The 7,609-nt window shown below is 30.8% G+C and overlaps 1 long non-coding RNA gene and 1 pseudogene across 1 annotated transcript; both read right to left on the bottom strand.

The window, feature by feature from the left end:
* Positions 1–3,185: 3,185 nt before the first annotated feature.
* Positions 3,186–4,877, bottom strand: LOC129290140 (uncharacterized). Its single transcript, XR_008588257.1, has 3 exons — positions 4,758–4,877; positions 4,346–4,419; positions 3,186–3,506 (listed from the first exon to the last, which is right to left on the bottom strand). It is a non-coding gene; the product is annotated as an uncharacterized LOC129290140 (long non-coding RNA).
* Positions 4,878–6,223: 1,346 nt separating this feature from the next.
* Positions 6,224–7,405, bottom strand: LOC129290139 (axial regulator YABBY 1-like; annotated as a pseudogene).
* Between the last annotated feature and the right edge of the window lie 204 nt (positions 7,406–7,609).

Here is a 7,609-nt window from a genome sequence, read left to right as displayed (position 1 = left end):
CCATTAGTGGAAGTCCACATGAATTCTTAAATATTTTTAATAATAAAATATAATAAGAGGACCCACATTATATTTTGTATTATATTTTTTAGGTTAAGGGTCTAAAATACTTCTCAACTAATCGAAAAAGGGTGGGTCACTCCTAAAGTCAAGAAAAGGTTATTTATATCTCTCAACTATTAAGGTTGTCAATTTCATAACCCTACTGTCTATTTTGTCAATTGTCACCGTTAGTGGGCCCACATTTGATTTTTTTAATATTTTTAGCGTGTTCCATCATTTTTAATATTTTTTTATAATTTTTAAAAATCACCTCTCTCTCCCTTTCATTCCCTCTCTTGTTCTCATATTAAAGCAAGTGAAGTAGTGGCGGCAAAGCACCTAGCATGCCAATTGCAGTCTTGTTATTTTCGTGAATGGCTAGACTGAAGGGTGTATCGAAAGCATATTCTTGTAATGGTTGGCGGGGTTCTGGTGCCATTTGGCAATGGCAAATTTAAAGGAAAAGTTAGGAATTATGGAAGAAAAATCAAGCTTGGAGCCATGCAAAACTATGGCATGAAGTTTAAATTTTTTTGTAAGATTTAACAAAGACTAGCTTGAAGGTGTGGCTTGAGGAAATTTACTAAAAATATTAAAAATGGTGAGAACCATTAAAATAGAAAATTAAATGTGGGCCCTACTAATAGTGAAATTTGACGAAATAGACGAAAAGTTGATGGAATAAAAAATCTTAACAATTGAAGGATATAAATGACTTTTTTTTAATTTTAGAAGCAACCCTGGCTTTCACTTAGTTGAGAGACATTTTAAAACCCTTAAGCTTATAAAAAAATGGTGGGACCAACTAAAAATATTAAAAAATTTAAATGTGAGACCCATTAATAGTGAAATTTGACTTAATAGATAGCAAGATAATGGAAATTAAAAATCTTAGTAGTTGAGGGATATAAATAATTATTTTTTGACTATAACGGTGATATTGACCCTTTTCATTTAGTTGAGGGACATATTAGACCATTAACCCTATTTTAAATGAGTTACATTGCTAATTATTCATATATATATATATACTATACATACACACACATATACATATATTATATATCATTATTACATAGAGATCACATCATTCATGACTGATTTGGGAATAGTGTGATGTACAAATTTCATAATTTATAGAAGATGTTGGCTTGATCTATTGCAAAATCTTAAAATGAACTACTCTATTCCCAACCTATGAATATGTATTTGGAAAAATGATAGAAAAATCTACTTAAATTATGTAAATGATAGATTGGTCTAATGAAATGGCATAATTTCCTTAGAGTGCCATGAGATATTCTTTGTCATTAGAGAATTAAAAGAAATGACCAAATTTACCTCAAATAAAACAATAATTCCTAAAGTTGCAAATGACTATTGAATTGTTATAAATTTAAAAATAAAATTTGTTATATAAGGAACAAAAATTATGAATGAAAAGTTATGAATTTTCAATATATAATGCATATCAGGACCTGCACATGCAGGGTTACGAATAACTATTGAATTATTATGAATTTAAAAACAAAAATTGTTAATATAGGAATAAAAGTTGTAAATGAACAATTAAAATTTCAACACCTGATGCATGTTAGAACTTGCAAATCAAGACTTGTGAATAGTTATTAAATTATTGAGAATTTGAAAATAAAAGTTGTTAATATAGGAACAAAAGTTGTGAGTGAAAAAATTGTGAATTTTCGACACCTAATGCATATTAGGATCTATAGATTAAGACTTATGAAAAGTTATTAAATTATTGCGAATTTAAAAATAAAATTTATTAATATCTGAATAAAAGTTGTGAATGAAAAGTTGTGAATTTTTTAATATGAATAAAGAGCAAAAGTGTCATTTCTTATAATTTCCTAATAACAGAAACATCCATTGGGGCTCTAGAAGAATTATGCCATTTTGTGGAACTAATCTATCATTTATATAATTTAAATGGATTTTTCTATCATTTTTCCTATGTATTTTATACCTAATATTGATGATTTTTATCAAACCTCTTATTAAAAAAAACTCATGTCTCCTTTATATACAAAGAAACAAAACTTGTATGTTGAAGCATATAACATCGTCATTTGCACAAGTTTAAAAAAAAACTCATTCAAAAAAATTAGCATGTTAAATGGAAAAATCTTTGAACTTATAAAACCCTACTACACTTGTGAACAAGGTTGCCAAACTCATAAGTTTAAATAAATTTATGATAGGGATGTAAATTGTATTATGAGTGTACTTTTATTAATATAGCTATTAAAAGTATATGATTAAATAATTAAAAGTATATAAAAACACACTCCCTCTATTTAAAAATGTAAAGCATTTTTAATTAAATTTTACCTCCAATAAAGTAGTTTCCTACTTTTTAATTAACTCTATCTTTTATATTTATTTTTATTAAACACCCTATAATAAATATAAATCATTATTAATAGGGATATTTTTGAAAAAAAAAGGTAATGATTACACCTCAAAAGACTAAAAATGCCTTACATTTTTTAACAATCAACTCCTCAAAAAATATTTTACATTTTTAAATTGAGGGAGTAAGCATAATTTGATTTATATATACTATCATACTCAACACAAAAATTTCAAATTAAGGCAACTTATTTTTGATATTTCTCATTTTCTTTTTTTATTAATATTCATTTTTCCTTTTTGAGTTTTTTTTTTAAAACTGGATCCTATTGTTTTTATGAATTGAGATCTATACAATATATATCTAACTTGCTCAACTTGATAAAAAAATGATAAATTTAGCAAGTTTAACTAAATTTATATATAGTTTAAGTTAACATAATTTTGTAAGTTAAAACGTAAAAGACGATGAACTCAGATAATTAACTCAAAAGTTTGATAATAATGCTTGTGAGGCTTCTCAATATAGGATTCATGACAATGCCACCTTATCTAAAGATGATGTCTCTAACAGCTCTACTTCACAAACTTATCTCAAAAGATTAGCTTATCAAATGCTCAAGTTCTTTGTACTTATAAACTTTTCTTTACTCGTGAAACTTCCCACAAGGAACTCATTACAAACAAAAACTCGAGTTTTCAACATAAGAAGTCATTTTCATAATTTTGGGAAAATGTCAGTTACGTTTTACAGAAAGCTAAGCCGTCACTTTCATCGATGTTCAAAACAAACTACACTAATTAAGCTTCACATGACCAGAATCCATCCTCTTCATTTGCGCATAAACTTATAATGTAACACTAATTAAAGCAACATGCAATTAACGACGACATAACACAAGAGGAAGAGCTAGCTATTACGAACGTACTTATAAGGAGCACGCAGAAGATTATTGTATATCTTCACAGACCAACAAGCAGAAACCCTAACAATATTATTATCACAGATCCTTGCTTAATTAATTAAAAGGGCGATATACTACGTTTGTGGGACCCAAAAACCCTTCTTTCATAAGCACGTCTTCTCCTTCCTGCACACATCACATTCAGAATCGGAGATCAGAAACCCTAGAAACTCGCTTTCACTTTATATATGGTACAATATTGATATTATTTAATGTACAATCAATTGACAATTAGGTTTCAAAAAATTGAATTGATAATATTGACAAACAGGAATCCCAATAATTATAATTTGGGAGTTATACGTAAAACTTAAAAAAATCTTACATGTAATTAAAACTCATGAACTTACAATTGTATTTTTAAGTCATTTTCTAAAACATTTATAGTCTGGAAGCTAACTGTTAGAAATTCAGTCTTTTTTGAAGCCTCGGTGTCATATTATCAACTTCTTAAATTATAAAGAGATTTATCTAGACAAGTTTAATTTATCTTTTGTTGTGCTGCTAGAATCAAAATAAAGGTACTAGTGAATGATGCTTGATGATACTCAAGTCATATATACTTCCTCTGACCTCTATTATAAAACACTTTTAATTATCTTATCAAATAAAAAGAGGTAGTTAAATTTATAAACTGTCTTAAAAATACAACAAACTTTTAATTTTCTCTTTTTTAAATGAAAAATTTTCAAATTTACATTATATTTCTCTCATAACAAGTTAATAAATTTAAACATGAATAATATTAAAAAAATACAATTAATACCTAAAAAGTGCCTTATACTAAAGATAAAAAAATCTTTTTAGAAGCTGTTTTATAATAAAGATAAGAGGACTATTTTAGTTAAAAATTTAAATTTGAATTTGAATTGAATTTTACTACTAGGTTAACATTTGCACGGAAAAAAGGAAAGTTAAAAGTAAACGCAGCAAATAGCTAGGGCTTGTAAATATATAAAATATACCTGGCGCACGTTAGTTTCTTCACGGGTTGATGATCAGGCATAAGTCCGAAGTGTATGTGAGGGAAATGGGCCCACTGAAAGAACAAGTCAAAAGCGACTCGTTTATCAAAACACTGAACCACTTTTAAGCATAAAAAATCAAATTATATTAGTATGTATTCGAAGAAACAGAATGATATGTTCCTTTTGAGCGATGAAACAGTTACGAGAAAATATTTACATATACTATCTATATTATATTCCATTTTAATATTTATTGTCTTCTTTATTTTTTGGTATTGTTTTAGATGTATTCATTGTTTTGAAAATAGAAAATTCCAATAGCAAAAGAAAATTGAAATTTTAAACAGTTAAAATAATAAAGAGAAAACAATCCAAATGTAGTTAAGATTTAGAATTTCTTGGATCTCACATTCTTTGCAGCTGCACTAAAGGCCTCTCTGTGGCTTATATCAGGATTCCCAGCTTTGATGCGTGGATCTCGTCCCTGAAATTCAAATAATAATAATCATACCATCAAAATAGATTGCACTGATCATAGATTAACTGGCCACATGCAAGAATAAGAACGCTACATCATATTAACGTTGTATATTTTATCAACTTGTTCATAATTAGGTGACATAATATATATATATATACACTCTATAATTTCCTAAACAATCTCTTCATTGATTTAGTTCATTGCAACTTTATTAATGAGTCAAGATAAACTAATTAAGAAGGTCACTAAATTAAGATTTAATATTAATTAAAATTGATAATAAACTTACTTAATGAAGCGGTTGTAAGCAGAGGAACTCTCTGTCTCTTTCTGGTGCTGGACATGCATGCACAACAAGGACATTGTTCAGGCAAACAGACAACAACATTAATTCACTTCGCTGACCTTTGTCTAATTCATAATGATCTCTCTCTCCCTCTCCCCCCCCCCATCCATCTCCCTCCTCCTTCTTCCATCATGGCCTCATCATTAACTAATTTATCTGTAACAATCACACCTCATGGATTCTGCACTATATTTTCGGGGGATATATAATGGCCACCGTCTCTTTCTCTCTTTTCAGTTTTCTCACAAAGTGTGTTCTTGCATGTTTCAGAACATTTAATTAAACTCATCAGTATTACTAAAACAGAAAAAAAAAAGGAAATTGTTGTACTTCCCAAGGTGCATATAACTATTGCTATCAACATGATTCCAAGATCAGCTGTACTACTTTAATGCATGTAATTATGGTCTGAATTCAAATTTGAAAATTTAGGAAATTTGATGTTGGTAATCAAATTGAAGAACTAATTAATAAAGCTGGAAAGCACCAAATAAACAGAAGGAAAGAGAGAGAGGCATGAGATAAATGTGCTAAAGATTCTTCTTTTTTTGCCGCTTATTGCAGTATACCAAGCCACGTTCAGATTGATAGAGATATGACATTTTTCTTACTTTAACTTCTTTCTTTCTCCCTCTTTCTTTTTATCTCCATTGGTTAAGTGATTATATTTCACACTAGCTTAAAGCTAAAGTTGTATATAAAATGAATGATTTACAAGTATCTGCTGGATTCGATCCCTTTTCTCAGTTCTTTTAGTCTCCACATGACTTCAGAATAACCTCTGGTCAACTCAACGACGAAGGAAAAGAAAAAGCAAAGAGAAACAAACATGACAAACTTCATCACACACACCATATCCTAGGCTTGCCCTAGGGCTGACAGAACCCTTTCGAGTGAAAGCTTTACCACTACGCTGCTGTATTTTTAGAGCTCGAACTCGAAAATTCTCCAATTAAACTAATACAACTCTTACCAGTTAAGCGTCTAGTGGTCATCACACACACAAGTCTTTTGTATTAAGATTAAGGATCTAAAAGCTTACGTCTGTTAACTGGTGGTGGTGGAGGTTTAGGGATTTCCTCGAGTCCTCCCTCCTCGCATGGTGCTCATAACTGAGTCATTTGGGTATGGAAGTTGATGGTTCATCATCTGCGTATTTGAAGATGGTGGCATGTCGAATCTCCTCCTAAATTCAACACGATAAATGTAACTTTAGTCATCAAACATATACATTCATATAATTCCGCTAAAGCCAAACCTCATTTTGTGGTTTATCCTCACAATACATTTTACATAACCCTACGGTTTATATAAATTGGATCTGTCACAGGTTTTGTCTCTCTTTTAATTTATAGTACCACAACGATTTTGTTACTGTTTCATTCTTCCATCTTGAAACAAATTCAAACTTTCAAATACTAAAGTATCTGTAGTGACTAGATGAGTGAGAATTTCTTCGGAGGACCAAATTCTTCACTCATCCATTACACACATACACACACACACACAGAGCTCTGGGTATGGCAAGGAAGAAGATAAAGAAATTAACAGAAACCCTAGTTTTCTCTGTGTGTCTGTGTGTGAGAGAGTGTAATACAGTAGATTCTGAGGAGGAAAGAAAGTGTGCCCGAGGTGAAGCTGATTGGCAGAAGGAAGAAGAAGGCCACGCATATTCACAGACAGAAGGTTGGTGCAATGGCCGCATCTCACAGTGACAGTCTTGAACAAGCTGGTGCAAGGAACACTGACCTACACACACACACACATACATGGATACAGAAGAAAATGAAGAAGATTAGAAATTTAGGCTTAGGGCTTAGAATAAGGGAGAAAGAAATATGTCTGTGTAGAGAGAGCGATAGAAATATACCGCCAGAACGGTGTCACAGAAATGGCAATGGACATAGCAGAGCTGGTCGGAGGGAGAGATGGTGGTCCGGTGAAAAGGAAGAAGTGATGGATGATGATGAGGCAGACATGTTTCTTTTGGTTCAGATTTGGTTTCAGAATTGATTTGAGATCACTTTCTCTCTGATGATGATGAGGAGGATGATTCTTGATTTGATTTGATTGATTGATGGGGATTGACTTATCTATGTGTTTGTTTGGTGATGATGATGATAGTGAAAAGATGAGACTTCATAAGGATCTGATCTTCTTGGTTGTTGAGACTTGAGATGGAGGGGGGGAAGAGAGTGAGATGCCACAAAAGTAAATGAAGGATGGAACAGAAGTAGAGAGAGAGAGAGTTTGTAAAGTTTGGCCTTCTCTCTTCATTATGAGGTCTTTTAATATATTGTTCTTGTACTTGTACCTGTATTTTGTTTTGTACAAGTTGGGTGATGTATCATAAGTCATAACTCAACACAGGTCTACAAGGCTACACTAGGAACAGATAGATAAAATGATAGATTTAGAGCGCGATATAAGAGTA

The sequence above is a fragment of the Prosopis cineraria genome, unplaced genomic scaffold (assembly GCF_029017545.1).
Source record: "Prosopis cineraria cultivar Desert tree isolate PC_DT_omini unplaced genomic scaffold, ASM2901754v1 PC13, whole genome shotgun sequence".
Lineage (NCBI taxonomy): Eukaryota > Viridiplantae > Streptophyta > Magnoliopsida > Fabales > Fabaceae > Prosopis > Prosopis cineraria.
This window is presented reverse-complemented; position numbering and strand designations above follow the sequence as displayed.